The sequence below is a fragment of the Chiloscyllium plagiosum genome, unplaced genomic scaffold (genome assembly GCF_037043375.1).
Source record: "Chiloscyllium plagiosum isolate Xiang-an unplaced genomic scaffold, Cpla_swu_hap1 HiC_scaffold_44, whole genome shotgun sequence".
Lineage (NCBI taxonomy): Eukaryota > Metazoa > Chordata > Chondrichthyes > Orectolobiformes > Hemiscylliidae > Chiloscyllium > Chiloscyllium plagiosum.
The window spans coordinates 14,200,472-14,220,498 of record NW_028270182.1 but is presented as its reverse complement, the minus strand read 5'-3'; the positions used below and the strand labels follow the sequence as shown (position 1 = coordinate 14,220,498).

At 44.3% G+C, this 20,027-nt stretch overlaps 2 pseudogenes; both read left to right on the top strand.

Annotated features, from left to right (window-relative positions):
- Positions 1 to 264: 264 nt before the first annotated feature.
- LOC148136931 (putative G protein-coupled receptor 139) lies at positions 265 to 3,282 on the top strand (annotated as a pseudogene).
- An 11,054-nt stretch (positions 3,283 to 14,336) lies between these two features.
- LOC148136930 (uncharacterized) lies at positions 14,337 to 18,467 on the top strand (annotated as a pseudogene).
- The last annotated feature ends 1,560 nt before the right edge of the window (positions 18,468 to 20,027 follow it).

Here is a 20,027-nt window from a genome sequence, read left to right as displayed (position 1 = left end):
GCAGCTTAAACACATGAAGGAACACCAAGAGCACAGCTGTAAATCTAAGTTCATTACCTCCGTCATGTGGAAACATTGGTGCTTTTGCTGACTTCAAGTCTTGTCCGTTGAGATTTTCTGCTAATCTGTTTCTATAGTTACCGTAAGTAAGACAGAAGCAGCTTAATTGCCCGTCGAGGGAGTTCCTGCTGTAATATATATCCAAAGTGGTGCTGGTGAGTGCACTGAGCTTGGCACAGCCAGACACTGTGACGTTTTGTGAGCATGTATGAATATTTCGTCGACTACATCTATGCTTTTTATTACCCACTCCTCGCAGCTGTTGGGGTTCCTAGTAAGTCTGGGTTGGAATTAGTTTGAGACAGAGTTATTGTTTCGAATCCAAGTCCTGCTGAATTTCTCCGGGAGTTCTGTTCCTAGCTTCAGCTTTCCAGCAGGGCAGGGGTTCTGCTTTTATTTTGCAGCTCGTTCAATATTGTTTGATAATGATTACATTTGTTGGTTAAAAACGTCATGGTTTGTTGAAGCTTTTCACCTTGCGCTCATCAGGACCATTTGCAAGAATACCAATTTAGCGCAAAGCCACCATGTACACTTTACAAGAACATGCAGTATAAATTTTGGTATTCCCCTTGAATTGGCATTCTTGCCAATGGACTTGATGACAAGACAAGAACCTCGAAGAAGCTGAATTCTTTTTCAGCAAGTCATAGATTTGGCATGATCAAATGACAATAAAAATATCAAACATTTAAAATTCTAACAGGATGTGGCAGGGTAAACACAGGAAAGATGTCGTTGATGGCCGGGCAGCCCAGACCCAGGGCGGTCAGCCTAACAACATAGGGGTTAGACAAAGAGAAATTGATTCACCCAGGGAGTAGTAAGCCCATTCAATTCTCTGCCACAGAAAGTATTTGAGCCCAAAATATTGGGATGTTTTGAAGAAGGAGTTGTATATTGTTCTTATATGGAGAGGGGTCAAAGGTAGTGGGGAGAAAGCAGGAGCAGGGTGCTGAGTTGGATGATCAGCCATGATCATACTAAGTAATGGGGCAGACTTGAAGTACTGAATGTCCAACTGCTGTTCCTATTCAAAACAACAAATGTAACTCATCTCTTCAAGAAAAGAAGGGACAGGAAGCTAGGAATTACAGGCCAGCGGATGGAACACCCGTCAGAGCAGAAATGCTACAACCTATTATTCAGGAGCTTTGCAAGGTAAGGGAGTAAAATTTTCAATCCACCAGCCAGAGTTAACCTGTTTTTGTGAAAGGGGGAAATATGTTTAAATCATCTATCAGAGTTCTTTGTCTATGCTGCCCTGTCCTTCTGGATAGTAATGGTTGTGGATCTGGAAGGTACTGTTGAAGAATCTTTGGTGAATTTCTGTAGTGCCCTTTATAATTGATACAAACCGCTGTGACTGGGTGTTGGTTCTGGAGGGAGCGAATGCCTGTGGATACTTGCAACAATACAAAGTTCAGCCTAATGGCAATCCAGCAGCTGCTTGGTCACTTTTCAGTGTCAGTATGGGTAGCACAGTGGCTCAGTGGTTAGCACTGCTGCCTCAGAGCGCCAGGGACCGGGGTTCAATTCCAGCCTTGGGTAACTGTCTGTGTGGAGTTTGCACATTCTCCCCGAATCTGAATGGGTTTACTCTGAGTGCTGTGGTTCCCTCTCCCAGTCCAAAGATGTGCAGGTTAAGTGGATTGGCCGTGCTAAATTGCCTCACCGCATCTAGGAATGTGCAGACTAGGTGGATTGGCCATGGTAAATACAGGATAGGGTTGGGTGTGAGTGGGATACTGTTTGGAGGGTAGGTTTGGACCTGATGAGCTGAATGGCCTGCTTCCATGGTGTTATGATGCTATGCAGATCTTTTTGTTCGAGATTACGTGACTTTTGTCTGTGAAAGGCAACCCGTGAGATTATTAGGTAACTCTCAATTCATCCAAGCTGAATGTACTTCGAAGCAAATGGAGGAACCGTCCGATTTCGTGTCATAACTTTTCTCCTCATTTAAACAAGGACCCTCCAACTTACTGCTGGGATCTTCTACTTCTCATTCTACAACCCTGTGCAAAAATGCCTGCTGAGGGGAATGAGTGAGCAACAAGAAAACCCATTTTCTCACCCAGTTTTCACAATGCTAGATTTATGACTTCTTGTGGCCATCCATAGGTTTGAAAAATAGTCATGCATAACCCCTCCAGGAAAGTTCTGCTGAGATAGAGTTGGCTTTATCTGATTGGCTGGCTTGAATTGAATGATGCAAAATCAGGAATGAAAGAGAAGTTGAAGTAGGAATGGGTCCACTAAAAGTCAAAGATGCTATAGATGATGCTGTACTTGCCATTTTGATAACAGTCTTTTCTTTGCTCCTTGCAGTGAACTTGGTGGACGATCTGGATTCTATGTCAGGGAAGGTGCGGTCTCTCCAAATGCATCACTCTGTACTTGGTGGCCATGGCAGTGGCAGATCTGTTGGTGGCGACTACTGAAGTGATACTGAATCGCTCTGTTTCCTTTTATTTCCCAAACAATATCCTGAAAACGACCCCAGGGTGCAGCACTCTCATTGTCCTGATCTGTGCGGTGAGGGACACTTCTGTCTGGTTAACAGTGGCTTTCACTCTCGATCGATTCATAGCAATTTGTTGCCAGAAACTGAAAGTAAGATATTGTGTCCCGAGGACGGCAGCTGTGGTAATTGTGGTTGTGACTCCTCTGTTTTTTCTGAAGAACATCCCCTGGTTTTTCAGTTTTGAACCTGTCTGCATCATTGACAATATACCGTGGCAGTGCCAGTCCACACCCATATTTTACACATCGCCTGCCTGGGTGGCATACGATTGGCTCCATCGGATCTTAAACCCATTCTTACCTTTTTTCTTTATTCTGCTATTCAACGCTCTGACAGTCAGACACATTTTACAGGCCAACAGAGTACGGAAAGGATTGTTGTCCAAGCAAGGAGGGGATCAGGTGGATCCAGAAACAGAGAACCGAAGGAAGTCCATGATTTTACTCTTTGCCATATCGGGCAGCTTCATCGCTCTGTGGATGCCCTATGTCATTAATTTCCTTCATTATCGAATTGCAAAGACGTATTATTACACTGATGCAAATGCCCCTGGCTACATCCTACAGCAGATGGGTTACCTGTTCCAATTGTCCAGCTGCTGTGTAAACACTTGCATTTATGTTGTAACTCAGGCCAAATTCAGAGAGGAACTGAAGAGAATGTTCAGAACTCCATGTCAGCTCTGTGTTAAGTAACCTGAATAAATTACAAGAGCCAGTTGAGAACTAACTGGTTTGTGAAAAGTGGTACAGAGTCGGAAAACAAATAACATTTTGTAACTAGATAGTCTATTTATCAGGCATTGACACTGGCGCTGTTAGACCCATCATCATAGAGACTTAGGCGTCTCCAGCACAGAAAAAGACTTCAAATCAGCCCATCCCATAAGCGTCTACACCTTATGCAGTGGCTGCATGGAAATAATGTTCTCTTGTGTGGAACTGAGTTTCCTTCCCTTTGCCTGAAATCAGGCACTCTGGTTTTCCATTCCTCCGTTGCAGGGGACAATATTTCTCCTAACTCTTCTCCCTTGTCCCTAAACCCGCTTGAATTCGGAACACCTTGATCAAATCTCCTTTCAGACCTCTCCACTCCCAGGAAAATAGCTCCCACTTCTCCAATCTATCCAGGGACCAATTTTCGCCACACACTCTCAAATCACTATATTGTTCCCGAGATGTTTCGCCCTGATTGAGACACAATACTGCAGTTAAGGTGGTTTTTGATAAAAGTTTATCTTAAGGTCCTTGCTTTCTGTTCCCTACGCACTTAACGTCAAAGCACATGATGCTGCAAACTTTATTCATTGCTTTCCCAACCTGCCATGCCACCTTCAAAGATCTGTGCTCAAATCCCCAAAGTTCTCACACTTATCTTGGAATTGGACCCGTTTACTTTAATTGCCTCTCCTCATACCTGCTGCCAAAATGAATCAATTCCCCCTTCTCAGCATTGACGTTTGTGTCCATGCAGTCTGCCTTTGTCCTTTGGGCGGTTAACCCTCCCACCATCAACACTTTACAATACTCTGAAAGAATCGCCTCGTCCACAAAATTTGAAACTGGGTCTCGTACATTCAGATCTGTGTCACTGATTCTCATCAGGAAAGCCACAGGTCCTGGAAGAGAGCCCTGGCTCTCCCCATTATATACACACATAGGGGAAGGCAGCAGGTGGGTTAGGAGCAGGAGTAGGCTATTCATCTCCTTGAGTCTGTTCTGCCACTTCATGGGATCATCCAACAGGAACCTTAACACCACATTCCCATTCAACCCCCAATAAACCGAACACCCACCCCTTGTTTATCACAATCTATTCAACTCTGCTAAAAAATATTCCAAAACTCTACTTCCAAAACATTGAATGCATTCAAGAAGGTATTAAATAGAGTGCTTAGAGTATAGGGAAGAAAGTGGGAATAGGGGACTGAGTTGGATGATCAGCCATGATCGTATGGGATAGCAGAGCAAGATCGAAGGGCTGATTAGCCTTGTCCTGTTGCTATATTCCATGTTTCTACATTTCGACAACTTTTTGAGGAAGACAGTTTCAAAAGCAAACACTCCCACTGAGAGAAAAACAAACCCCTTATCTCTATGTTCAAGGGTCAACCATTCAATTTGAAACACTGACCCCCACCCCACACCCCACTCCCCAAAGTTCTGAATTCTTCAACAGGAAGAAATACCCTCTCCACATCCACCCTGAATCCACCTGAACTTTATGTGTTTCAATCATGTTGCCTCGGATTGTTCTGAACCTCAGTAGACACTGACCCTGATTGCCCGACATTTTCTCTGATGACATCAGGGTCAGAAGGTTTCAAGGGGATGTGAGCAAAACATGAGGGTGGCGGGAATCTCAAAATCGCTGCCTGTGAGACACAGAGAGGCAGAAACCCCCATCAGTATTGAGGGGTGCACTTGTGATGCCAAACCATACAAGGCTATCGGCCAGGTATTGGGAACGGGATGAGAATAGGAATTAGAATGGTGGTTGTCTTTCACTGGCAGGGATGTGAGGGGCCAAAGGGCCTCTTTCTGAGCTGTAGATCTCTATGACTCTACTCCAGTCTCCTGTATAACTGAAGTGTAACCTCCCTACTTTTGTATTGAGTTCCCTAAACAATAATATTCCATGATTCTCCATGACTACTTGTGGAGCTGCAATACTAACCTTCCGTAATTCATGCACTCGTACACCTAGATCCCTCTGCACCTCAGAGCTCTGCTTCATCTCACCACAGAAGCACTACGCTGCATTCTCTATGCTTCCTGTCAAAGGGGACAAGTTCACATTTCTTCCCTTTTGCTTGTTTACATTTACAGCCTCCCCAAGTCCTCGTCAACCGACCTTCCTGCCTGTCTTTATATTTTCAGCAAATCTAGTCACTAAACCTTCCGCCTTTCCATCTGAGTCATTTGTATAAATGAGGAAGTTGTCCTGCCAGCAGCATACCACTTGTTATATCTTTTCAATCAAACAAAGACCCATTCCTACTGTTTCTGTTGGCCAGCCAACCATCTATCCTTGCTCAATGTTATACCTGCACCATGAGTCTTTACTTCCTTTAGTAAACCTCGATTGTGGCAGATTATTGAAACATATTCTTGAGATTGCAGGACCGTACAACTAACAATTCCCCAACATCGACAGCACACATTCGTTCTTCAAAAGAAATTCAGTCATTTGACTATATATGCTTTCCTATTCCACAAACCATGTTCACTCTGCCTGACTACCTGGGATGTTTCAGAATGCTTTGCTGTTGCATTTTTCATGGTAGCTTTCACCGGTTTTTGGATGACAGGTGATTATCTCCTTTAGCTTTCTGCTTTCCATCTCTCTCTCCCTTCTTGAATAAAGGAAACCGGAGCACCCAGAGGAAACCCACACAGACACGGAGAGGATGTGCAAACTCCACACAGATTGGTAACTGTTGCAGGCAGAATGAAACCCGGGTCCCTGACACTGTGAGGTGCCAATGGTGACCAGGAGTACAATGAGAATTCTACAGTGTGAAATGTCCCTGTAGAAATATGGGAAAATGCAAGGGAATGCATTTTGGCAGGAAAGTAGAGTTGTGGTTCAAATCAGATCAGCCACGATCTCACTGAAAGGCAGAGTAGGCTTGTTCCTTGTGTGAATGTTGGGATAAATAGACCTCTGATCCCATTCATTACCTAATAACAGCTCGACATTCAACCGGAATGACTCTCCATTCCTTCAGGAAACTTCAAACCAATGGAATCGCATAGAGTCCAACGTGGCCATGACATTGTTGAACTTTACTGATGAATAACATCCACTAAAAGATGGATAGGTAATTAAACACAGGCTGGAATTTGCTTTTGGAAATGGACAGGAGGGATATGGAGAATGAACGTTATGAAAGATTGTTGGCAGAAAATGTACAAGTTGAGAGTGCTTCATTTCTTGCTTGTTGACAGACTGAGCAATCTGCAATAGGAAGGAGTTATTTTGGCTGAACCATGCAGTTCTTCTTCACCTGTGCACAGTGAACTCAAGTAGACGGTTCGAGATGCTGAAGGAGCAGCCATTTACAGTACTACACGGGTCGCAACTGGATAACCGTTTGGAATTTGCTTTTTCTTGTCAGTTCCCAAATTTTAAACAAGAAAAACTTGAAAGGAATTACATTTGCCATCTCTATGTAATCATGAATTCACCTTAAACTTTTACAATACTGAATAGCATCTTTCCGATTCCAACTTTCAGAGATGGCCCTCAGTGAGCTCCTCCACCATTCCCTCCATTTCACTGGTGCCTTGCTACCCTCATTCCCCAATCAAATGACTTGAACTCAGACATGCGGATCTTTAACAGCGATAAAGCACAGTTAGAAAGTTTATTTCATTTCTGTCTCTGAGTACAGCCTTCATTCAGTGCTACACAGTCAGGGCTTCAAGGCTCCAACATGAGACATAACCTGTTTCTGGTGAGTGTCTTCATTCAGTGAGAAGGAGCAGTGTGGGCCAGTGGGACCTCATCATTGTATTTGGGATTTTCTGCTCAGTCTGCAGCATTCCAGCCCATGGTGGCAGTGCAATGGGAAAGTCTCCTCTTGTGGATTACAATAGTCCTTTCAACACACAGTTCCAGGCCAGTTACAGAACTCCGAGAATTCGGAGTTAGACCCTGATAATTCATTGATTAAAGGAGGAGGAACAAGAAAACAGTTTCAAGCTGATGAGGTCATCAACGTCTCTGTGCCTCACTCTGCAGCACGTTTTATTTTCTGTTTCATAAAACCACAAACTGCAGCTCAACCCAGTCCTCCTGCCCCACCATACAAACTGGAGATTGGGACACCTTTCTCAATAGTACAGGAGTACATTCCAGAGACTACAGGCAGGTCAGGTTAACATTGATGACTGCATTGGCGCCACTCGTGCTCCCGCGAGGAGGTTGAGCAATTCATCAACTTCACCAACACATTCCACCCTGACCTTAAATTTACCTGGACCATCTCTGATACCTCCCTCCCCTTCCTGGACCTCTCCATCTCCATTAATGACGACCGATTTGACACTGACATTTTTTACAAACCCACCGACTCCCACAGCTACCTGGATTACACCTCTTCCCACTCTATCTCTTGCAAAAATGCCATCCCGTATTCCCAATTCCTCCGCCTCCGCCGTATCTGCTCCCAGGAGGATCAGTTCCACCACAGAACACACCAGATGGCCTCCTTCTTTAGAGACCGCAATTTCCCTTCCCATGTGGTTAAAGGTGCCCTCCAACGCATCTCGTCCACATCCCGCACCTCCGCCCTCAGACCCCACCCCTCCAACCGTAACAAGGACAGAACGCCCCTGGTGCTCACCTTCCACCCTACAAATCTCCGCATAAACCAAATCATCCGCCGACATTTCCGCCACCTCCAAAAAGACCCCACCACCAGGGATATATTTCCCTCCCCACCCCTTTCCACCTTCCGCAAAGACCGTTCCCTCCGTGACTACCTGGTCAGGTCCACGCCCCCCTACGACCCACCTTCACATCCTGGCACTTTCCCCTGCCACCGCAGGAACTGTAAAACCTGTGCCCACACCTCCTCCCTCACCTCTATCCAAGGCCCTAAAGGAGCCTTCCATATCCATCAAAATTTTACCTGCACATCCACTAATATCATTTATTGTATCCGTTGCTCCCAATGCGGTCTCCTCTACATTGGGGAGATTGGGCGCCTCCTAGCAGAGCGCTTTAGGGAACATCTCCGAGACACCCGCACCAATCAACCAAACCGCCCCGTGGCCCAACATTTCAACTCCCCCTCCCACTCTGCTGAGGACATGGAGGTCCTGGGCCTCCTTCACCGCCGCTCCCTCACCACCAGACGCCTGGAGGAAGAACGCCTCATCTTCCGCCTCGGAACACTTCAACCCCAGGGCGTCAATGTGGACTTCAACAGCTTCCTCATTTCCCCTTCCCCCACCTCATCCTAGTTTCAAACTTCCAGTCCCCTTGACTTGTCCGGACTTGTCCGACCTGCCTAGCTCCTTTTCCACCTATCCACTCCACCCTCTCCTCCCTGACCTATCACCTTCATCTCCTCCCCCACTCACCTATTGTATTCTACGCTACTCTCTCCCCACCCCCACCCTCCCCTAGTTTATCTATACACGTTTCAGGCTCTCTGCCTTTATTCCTGATGAAGGGCTTTTGCCCGAAACGTCGATTTTGCTGAAGCTCCTCGGATGCTGCCTGAACTGCTGTGCTCTTCCAGCACCATTGATCCAGAATCTGGTTTCCAGCATCTGCAGTCATTGTTTTTACCTCGGTCAGGTTAACACCAGGGCTGTGTACACTTGGAATAACCTGGAGCAGATCAACACAAATCCAATTGGGAACGGTGGGTCTGTTTAAGGAGAGTCAGTGTGGATTTCAAACTAACCAAATGTCACTGTGCCTGATGAAATAAAATGAAATATTGATGAAGGGATGGTTGTCCCCATTGTTTTACAAATTATTACCTGAGAGGGTGGTTAAAAACTGAAGTTATTGTAATAAATGGCAGAAGGTCACCATGCATGTATTCGGACAGAAACGTGTTGTGATCATACATCACTGCAACTGGTGAACAGCAGAGTGAAGCCATGTTGTTTTTATTGCAATGTTCAGTGTTGTATTCTTGTATTTTTTCTATGTACAAATGAGATAGACGTTCAAATATCCAGAAAAAAACCCACCATTGCACTATACACACACACACAGACGTTCCTACCATCAATATACAAAAATGGCTTCATTTCAAAATCTCTTAGCTTTACCCAGTTTGTACACTACAATACGTAAACGCTAACTATAACCATGCAAACATGCATTACTACATTCTATTTCAGTCTGTCTACTCTTATTACCACAAATCTCCGTTTCTCAGCCAAGTCACGGCAATGCGTCTGCAAACACATTTTCTCACCCTACACATGCATATTTTTTAAAATTGAATGGTTGCAATAATTAGCTCCACCTAAACAGTCTGGAATGTTTGTACTTAAATTTCTCCAGATACTGGTATCGGTTATGATCAGGAGATATGATTATTCAGAAAAATTATTGGCAAAATAAACATTGAAATGCTGTAAGGGCAACACCAAGCTCAAGGTCTCCTTCCCAATTGTTGAATATTTCTGCTAATGAATGTTCAATTTCCTGGAGAAATATCCAATAGGTCTTTCTATCTTCCTGTCATCTTCCTCTAAAGGTAAAGGAGCAACACCCATATCGCTCTCATCAATAGCCATCTTAAATGACTTTGCGTAATTCAGTGTGGCGAACACTGGGGCAGTGGTTATCACAGCCTTCAGGCTGTCTCATGCCTTTTGACAGTCCGTCATCCACTGAGACCTCTTGCTTTTTTCCAGTAATTCAGTGAGTGGAGCAGCTACACTGCTAAGATTTGGTACGAATTTCCAATACAAACCACTCAATCCCAGGAATCATAGTACTGCTCTATTAGTCAAAAGTATGGGAACCACCCCAATAACCTTTGTTTTCACATTCGGTGCAGCCATCCAAGTTCGATAACAAGGCCCAGGAACGTGAATTGGACTTTGGCAAGTTCAGTCTTAGCCAGGTTTATCATCAAGCCTGCCTATCGAAGTCGATTGAATAATTCTGATAAATGCTGCAATAGTTCCTTCCACATGTGACTAAAACTCACTAAGTTATCGATATATACCACGCAAGCGCATGGTGGCTCAGTGGTTAGCAGTGCTGCCTCACAGCACCAGAGCCCTAGGTTCGCATCTGCCCTTGGGGGACTGTCTGTGCGGAGTTTGCACGTTCTCCTTGTGTCTGTGTGGGTTTTTTCAGGAATCCTGAAGAAGGGCTTATGCCCGAAATGTCGATTTTTCCTGCTCCTCGGATGCTGCCTGGCCTGCTGTGTTTTTCCAGCACCACATTTTTCAACATAAGTTGCTTGTCCCACCTTTTCAATACAGTCCTCCAAATGTGGAATTGGATATGAATCAGACTTTGTAACTGCATTGACTTTGCCAAAATGTTCACATAACCTCTGGCTACCATATGGTTTGCGCACCATTACTATGGGTGAGCTCCAGTCACTGCAACTCACTCTGATTACGTCATCTTGGCGTTCAACCTGCTTTTGAGCATATCCACATGACACACTTGTGAAATTTCTTTCTATCTGGCATTCCTATCAAATGTTGTGGTTCTGTTCGCCGAGCTGGAAATTTTTGTTGCAAACGTTTCGTCCCCTGTCTAGGTTAAATCCTCAGTGCTTGGGAGCCTCCTGTGAAGCGCTTCTGTGTTGTGTCCTCCGGCATTTATAGTGGCCTGTCCCTGCCGCTTCCGGTTGTCAGTTTCAGCTGTCCGCTGCAGTGGCCGGTATATTGGGTCCAGGTCGATGTGTTTGTTGATGGAGTTTGTGGATGAGTGACATGCTTCTAGGAATTCCCTGGCTGTTCTTTGTTTGGCTTGCCCTATAATGGTAGTGTTGTCCCAGTCGAATTCATGTTGCTTGTCGTCTGCGTGTGTGGCTACTAAGGATAGCTGGTCGTGGCGTTTCGTGGCTAGTTGATGTTCATGGATGCGGATCGTTAGCTGTCTTCCTGTTTGTCCTATATAGTGTTTTGTGCAGTCCTTGCATGGGATTTTGTACACTACATTAGTTTTTGCTCATGCTGGGTATAGGGTCCTTTGTTCTGGTGAGTTGTTGTCTGAGTGTGGCTGTTGGTTTGTGTGCTGTTATAAGTCCTAGTGGCCGCAGTAGTCTGGCTGTCAGTTCTGAAATGCTCTTGATGTATGGTAGTGTGGCTAGTCCTTTGGGTTGCGGCATGTCCTTGTTCCGTTGTCTTTCTCTTAGGCATCTGTTGATGAAATTGCGCGGGTATCCGTTTTTGGCGAATACCTTGTATAGGTGTTCCTCTTCCTCTTTTTGCAGTTCTGGTGTACTGCAGTGTGTTGTGGCCCTTTTGAATAGTGTCTTGATTAGATTGTCCTCTCTCCATGGATGCTACCTGACCCGCTGTGATTTCCCGAATTTTTTATTTTCAGTGCAGATTCCAGCATCTTCAGTAATTATCCCCAGAAAGCATCTATCTCTCTCAGTCTTAAATATAAGAGCATAAGACCTAGGAATAGAAATTCGGCCATTCAGCCCATCAAGTCTACTCCGCCATTCAATCATGGTGATACATTTCTCTATCCCATTCTCTTGCTTTCTCCCCGTAACCCTTTATCCCCTTGATACGCACAAACCTATTTATCTTAGTCTTAAATAAAATCAATGACCTGGCCTCCACAGCCTTCTGTGGCAGTGAATTCTGTAGATTCACCACTCTGGCTAAAGAGGTTTCTTCTGATTTCCATTCTAAAATCTCTTCCCTTTTCTCTAAGGCTGTGCCCTTGTGTCCTAGTCTCTCCTATTAATGGAAACATCTTCCTAACATCCACTGTGTCCAGTCCATTCGGTATCCTGTATATTTCAATTGGATTCCCTCTAATCCTTTTAAGCTCGATATAACCAGAGTCCTCAAATGTTCCTCATATGTTAAGCTTTTCCTTCCTGGAACCATTCTCGTGAACCTCCTCTGAACACACTCCAAGGCCATTACATCCTTCCTGAGATATAGGGCTCAAACTGTACACAATACCCCAAATGTAGTCTGACCAGAGCCTTATACACAAGGACTCTGCTCCCTTGGCTCTCACTGTCACTGTGTGATCATGGTCATCTCCCGTAAAACAACTCTTAATTTCTCATGTATTGCCTCAGCTGCGTGTGTACTACCAACATTTGCAAGTTTGGGCCATAATCAGCCCTTGTCTTATTACCATTACCCAATTTTTAAAACGACCTATATTTTACATCAGCTACCAGTCCATCATCATTGCCTTTTTTTACCCTCTTATTTACCTTATGTTCAATTTCTGTTTGACTTTTTAAAATAACGTTTCTTAATCTAAATTGTCCTGTCCCCCTCAGTTATTTTTATTTTGTAAGTGGGATGCAGGGATCTCTGACTAAAACACCACTCATGTCCCATCCCTGATATCCCCAGTGAAGATGGTGGTGTGCTGATCAGATTCACTGCTGTTTCTGCATTTATCTGCATGTACTTTGTGTTATTCACCCGTGGGTCATGGGCATCACTGGCTCGGTGTTTATTGTATATTCCCAGTTGCTCCTTCAGAAAGCCTGGTGAGCTGCCTTCTGGAACCGCTGCAGTCCGTGCGGTGCAGGTAAATCCACAATGCTGTTAGGGAGGGAGTTCCAGGATTTTGACCCAGCGACACTGAAGAAACGGTGATATACTTCCAAGTCAGGATGGTGAATGGCTTTGAGGTGAATGTGCAGGGGTTGGTGTTCTCATGTGTCTGTTGCCCTTGTCCTTCTGGATGGTAGAGGCTGTGGGCTTGGATGGGTGCTGTCTAAGGATCGTTGGTGACTTTTTACTGTGCATCTTGTACACACTGCTGCTACTGAGCAGCAGTAGTGGAGGGAGTGGATGTTTGTGGATGTGATGCCAATTAAGCGGGCTGCTTTGTGCTGGGTGGTATCAAGCTTCTTGAGTGTTGTTAGAGCTGCAGTCATCCACACAAGTGGGGAGTATTCTGTCATACTCTTGACTTGTGCTTTGTAGATGGTGGACAGGCTTTGGGGAGTCAGGAGATGAGTTACTTGTAGCAACATTCTAAGCCTCTAACGGGCTTTTGTAAACGTATTTATTTGGCAAGTCCAGTTCAGTTTCTGGTCGGTGGTAACCCCAAGGATGTTAATAGTGTCTGGATTCAGTGAGAGTAACATCAGTGAAAGTTAAGTCACGTTGATTAGATTAAATCACCTGGCATTTGGGTGGTGTGAATGTTAATTGCCACTTGTCAGCCCAAGCCGAGATATTGTCCAGATCTTGTTATATTTGAACATGGACTGCTTCAGTATCTGAGGAATCGCGAATAGTACTGAATATTATGCAATCATCAGTCAACATCCCCACTTCTGACATTATGATGGAGAGAAGATTGAGCAGCAGAAGATGGTTGGCCCTGAGGAACTCTTGCTGAAATGTCTGAGATGACTGACCTCCAACAACCACAACCTTTTCCTTTGTACCAGGTATGATTGTAACCAGGGGAGAGTGTTCCCCCGATTCCCCTTGACTCCAGGTTTGCTGGGGCTGCTTAATTCTACATCCTGTCAAATGTGGCCTTGATGTTAAAGGCAGTCAGTCTCACCTCATCTCTGGAATTCACTCAATCATAATATTACAGACTTTCGCTTTTTTCTAACAAGTATTTTTTTTAACTACTTACTTTCTGTCCCTCCTGTGTCTAAATGGACCTCCATGCACAATCACAGCAGTACCATCCAACAGACGCACTGCAGTAACTCATCGAATCTGCTTTGACAAATAACTCAGTATTATACTCGACTCAAAACACTAACTCTATCCGCAATGCGGCCAGACCTGCTGAGCTTCTCCAACATTCTCTGTGTTTTCTGTAAGTAATGATTCCATTCTGCTGTTTCTAAACTTCTTTTCTGAGCATATGTGATTGGGGTCAGACAGGGGTCTTCCGTGATTCACCTTTGGTGCATATGATGTCAAGTCATAGACATTTCAAAACAATGTCTTTTCTCATGTTGCAATTTTGCAATTAATTTCCAAACTCAGAACACCGAATTGCTCTTGGGAGGCTCACATCAGGTGTAAATGTCTCACCCACTTAATGTGGAGTAGTGAATCTTAACAATATGCAAGGTATACCTAAAGGTCGGCTGTTTGCAATTTATTATCCCATCCTTGCAGCTATTGGGTTGCCAGGTACTGGACTGGAATTTGTCACATACTTTGAAAGTCATTTTGATTATGGCTGCCTGAAAACAAAATTGGTGTAATCACTACTCTGTTTTGTGTAATTTCTCCCCCTTCAGCGTTATAATGTTTTTTCCGAAAGCTATTGGTTTTGAACATATTAATGCATCTCCTTAGCTGCAATTCTACCTTTGAATTTATCGTTGCTTTGGTGTTTCTGGTGTGCAGTGAAGTTCACTTGACACGCAAAGATCTCTGGCGGTCTTGCTAAGCTGTGAGTGATACATTCTTTGGTGTAATGGTGAGTACTCTGTACTCCGAATCCAATAATTTTGATCCAAATTGTGGTGGAACCCTATTTATTCCTAACGTGGTGATTGAGGCAAAGGGCCATCAATTAATTGTGTCCTACGGGTGTGGGTTGTTCTGCCACCCTCACCATTATACCAAAGGATCGTGTTATACAGTGTCTCAAACTATGGATTGGGGGGGGGGTGGCTGAGAGATAAATGGAAGGGAGTTGGGGCTGGGGGGAAGGTAGCTAGGAATGCAATAGAAAGATGAAGGTTGGGGAGAAGGTGATTGGTCAGAGAGGAGGGTAGAGCAGATAGATGGGAAAGACGATTGACAGATCAAGACAGCAGTGCCATGTTGAAGGCTGGGATAAGGTAGGGGGAGGGGAAATGAGGAAACTGGTGAAATCCACATTAATCCCGTTTGGTTGCAGGATCCCAAGGCTGAAGATGAGGCATTCTTTCACCAGGCATCGGGTGGTTAGGTTAGGGTTTGGGGATGGAGGAGGCCCAGGACCTGCATGTCCTTGGTGAAGTGAGAGGGGGAGTTGAAGTGTTCGGCCACGGGGCGGTGGAGTTGTTTGGTGTGGGTGTCCCAGAGATGTTCTCTGAAATGATCCACAAGTTGGCGTCCTGTCTCCTTGACGTAGAGGAGACCACATCGGGTGCAACAGATCCGGTAAATGACATTGGTGGAGGTACAGGTAAATTTCTGTCGGATTTTGGGGCCTTGAACAGAGGCAAGGAGGGTGGTGTGGGCGCAGGTTTTGCACTTCCTGCAGTGGCAGAGGAAAGTGTCGGGAGTGGGGTGAGGGCTGGTGGAGGAGCGTGGATCTGACAAGCGAGTCACGGAGGGCATGGTCTCTCTGGTATACTGATAGGAATGGGGAGGAAAAATATATCCCAAGTGGTGTGGAAGTGGTGGAGGATGATGCAATGTATGCAGAGGTTTGTAGGTTGGAAGCTGCGGATGGGGAGGGTTCTGTCCTTTTAGCGTTGGGAGGTGTGGAGTTCAAGGGTGGAGGTGCGGGAAGTGGAGGTGATCATCGACCACGTGGGAGGGAAAATTGCAATCTTTATAGAAGGAGGCCATCTGGGATGGTCTATGGCAGAATTGGTCATCCTGGGAACAGCTGTGGTGGAGGCGGAGGAATTGTGAATAAGGGATGGCCTTTTTCAGGAGGCAGGGTGGGAGGAGGTGTAGTCTAGATAGCTGTGGGAGTCAATGGATTTGTAGTAGATTTCAATGGTTAGTTGTCGCCAGAAATGGAGACAGAGATGTCCACGAAGGGGAGGGAGGTGTCTGATATAGTCTACGTGAATTTGAGGACAGAGTGAAAGGTGTTAGTGAAGTTGGATGAATGACCACGGAGATCCACCAAAAAACCCCTTACCTTCCCATAACCCCACCTCCTCCCATTCATCTCTCCGCCCCCACCCCCACCCCGGTCTACAAAGCTCATTGCTGACGAAGGGCTTATGCCTGAAATGTCAATTCGCCTGCTCCTCGGATGTATTCCTGACTTGCTGTGCTTTTCCAGCAACACACTCTCGAAACTTCTCCCTTTTTGTGATAGGTTTACCTGCTTGGTTGGACTGAAAAGATATTGAATTTAATAATCAAATGGATGATCGGTTTGCTGCATGTGAGAGGAAGCTGTTTTTCAATGTTATGATCACTATTTCTTGCTCTACCTAATATTATATTCTTCATGTGATGTAACAATATTTAGGGGAATAAATTTTCTCAGCTGAATGTAACAAATGACTGCAATGAAATTATGTTGTTTTGAAACAAATTGTTTAAAAAAGGCGTGTGGTGTGGTGAAAATGTGATGCATCTGGCCACTTTATGTATTATTTTCTTTTTCTGTCTCCATGCTACAACATGTGCGTTTCCATTCTCAATTTCTGACTCCATTAATGGTTCAGTGTCAGCTTGATCTTCAAACTGAGCTGTGACTGATGGTTGTTGAGAGTGTGGTGCTGGAAAAGCACAGCAGGTCAGGTCAGGCACATATGTGGAGCAGGAGAATTGACTTTTCGGACATCAGCCTTTCATCAGGAATGTGACTGTTGCTCAGTAAGCATTGCAAAGGCCATATTGAAGCAGTGTTGTGATTTGATCCAACTCTCAATCTTAGACTTTAACTGCTGTTAACTACATTTCAGCTTCTAACTTAAAGTTATTTTAACAATGTTATTTTCTTAAATTAATCCTGCAATGCCTTTATTCTTTTATCCATAATCTTCACATTTAATATGATTATTATTATATTATTTGACATTTTGATATCTATACTCTATCCTCTGTTTGTCTGGTTGATTGTTTTAAGCAAAAACATTCTGTTGACCAAACAGAGAATTGATTGGTTTCATTACCGAGGACCAGATCTGACTAGTTCACACAAAATTCAGAAAATAAAACTTTATTTGGGGAATCAAGTCTTATGGTTCTGATCACACTGTCTTTCTCACTTTTCCATTTCCTGCATCCTCTGGATTGTGCCTCTTTTTCATAATTCAACTAACTTGGCAGTGATTGAGATTCTATCCAGAGGAAAGTGCAGTCTCACCCGATGCATCACTTACTACTTTGTATCTATGTTGGCAGCACAGTGGCACAGTGGTTAGCACTGTTGCCTCACAGCGCCAGAGACCTGGGTTTAATTCCCGCCTCAGGCAACTCTTTGTGTGGAGTTTGCACATTCTCTGTGTGGGGTTTGCACATTGTCTGCATGGGTTTCCTCCGAGTGCTCTGGTTTTCTCCCCCAATCCAAAACTGTGCAGGTTAGGTGAATTGGCCATGCTAATTTGTCCGTAGTGTTAGGTGAAGGGGTAAATGTAGGGGAATGGGTCTGGGTGAGTTGCGCTTCGGCGGATCATTGTGGACTTGTTGGGCCGAAGGGCCTGTTTCCATGCTGTAAGCAATCTAATCTAATCGTGGTGGTGACAGACCTGCCAGTTAGTATTACAGCTATAATATTGAACTGCATTGTCAGCATTTGCTTCCTGTTCAGTGTCCTGTATGTCACCCTAGTCTGTAGTGATAACTGTGTCCTAATGGCCAGAAGCCATGATTGTTCTGTCTGGGCGACTGTGGTATTTTCTATTGATCAGTTTGTAGCCATTTCTTGCCCAAAATTGAAGACAAGATATTGCACAGAGAAGATAGTAGCTGTGGTTACAGGGGCAGTTTGTGGTATGAGCTGTATCAAAAATACATTCTGGTATTTCATGTTTCAACCATTATATACAATCGGTAATGTACCATGGCATCGCAAAATTAAGTCTATATTTTATACCTCACCTGCATGGACTGCATTCGATTGGATTGATCGCACTTCACCCCCTTGTCTCCCATTTGTCTTGATCTTACTGCTCATTGCTGTGCCTGTCAGACAAATTCTAAAGGTCGTTCAAACTCACAAAAGCCTCCGTTTCAGCAAACAGGCAGAAAATCTGAATGATATGGAGGTGAGGAATCGGAGAAAGTCCGTCGTCCTGCTGTTCTGTATCTCGGGTAGTTTCATCCTATTATGGCTGCTGTTTATATTATCAATTCTCTACATCCGAATTGCACATGTGCTATATTTCTCAGGTTACACGTAGAATGAGTTCACTAACATTCTGGAAGAAAGCGGGTATATGCTTCAGATGTTCAGTTCCTGCATAAACCCATTTATTCATGTAGGGACCCAGAGTAAATTCAGAAATGAGTTAAGGAGTGGCATAAAAATTTCTGTAAATTTCATTGTGAAGTCTTTAAAACTTTGACATATAATAATCATTTCATGGATTAAACTTCATCCTTTAATCTTTATAGCTGGTGCTATAAAGAGATTGTGTTTTACAAGGGGTCCCAATTTACCTGTGTCCAATTTAAAAAGGCTCATACTTATGTACACAATTACTTATGCATTCAGGTGTAAAATTTCAAAGTCATAACAATCAGAATCAGCTGTTTGGTATTGTCCTGCAGTGTTTTCTGATTTACAAACTACAGGCCTGGGACTGACACACATACTTTATCTTCACCTCCCCCTTCTGGTTGATGCAATAACATCTATCATACACATACAATCTCACTTTCATCTCCCAATGGGAACTGTAATATCCGCATCACCCACACAGTCTCATTTGCATCTCCCTCAGGTGGCTGTTGTAACAATCTCTATCACGAGTACACACCTAATCCCACGTATATCTCCATCAGCTGGATATGGTAATAATCTCCATCAGACACACATAATCTTACTTTCACCTTTCTCAGCTGGGATCAACCTTTCTACCTGGTGCTTTGTGACCTCTTTACCACACAGTCATAAAAACTCCCAGCATATTCTTGGCCGTGCTAAATTGCCCATAGTGTTAGGTGAAGAGGTAAATGCAGGGGAAAGGGTCTGGGTGGGTTGCGCTTCGGCGGGGCGGTGTGGACTTGTTGGGCCGAAGGGCCTGTTTCTACACTGTAAGTAATCGAATCTAATCTAATCTAAACCACCCACACTGTGACTTCATGTGCCCTACTTCATTGCAGTGAGCTTTTTTACATCTCTTTCTCCCTCATGGGTTTCCTTTTTACCCTGTGGTAAACTATCTCTATTCAATGTGATCACCTTTTCCGTTACCACCTGAGGATTTATCTTTTCCCCATGTTCTATCCTTCACAGACTGAAATTGATGTCACAATCCAAACTGAGATTCATGAACCAATTTCATAATCACCTGCCATTTCTGTTGCTAACCGTGCAACCTTAACTCTCTGCTCTTACGTGAGTTCTCATTACATCAGGAAGTGAATTTTTGAACTCCTCCAAAGTAATAATCTCTCCAAAAGGGTCATTTGTTTAATCTACTTTCAAGGCCGCATATACCAATAATAACTAATTTGTTAGATCCTTTCAAACGCTATTTAAACTGGCTCCCCCCTGAGATTCCTAAAACATTGGCTGAAGGTTTCTGGTCCTATCTCATATGCATTGAAATGACATGTTGCACCTCGTGATACTCCCCAAGTACCTCCTCTGATAGTGATGCAAATACCTCACCAGCTTTACCTACCAAATTTGTTTCAATCAACAATACCTGAATGGCCACTCACCATGTCCATCCCCCTCAAAATTGGATAGACCTCACTCATGTCTCCCCTTAGTCTTCCCTGCTCTGAAGAATATGGGCCAAGCCTATCTAATCAGACCGGAATTATCCTAGACATCCAAAATTCGTTGAACTTATTGGTCCCATATTTCCCCCTGAAGGGTTCATGTTGGACCTGTACTCTCCCCAACTCATTTTTGTGTGCCCCCCATTACTCCACTGTAGGTTTACCCCAAGGAG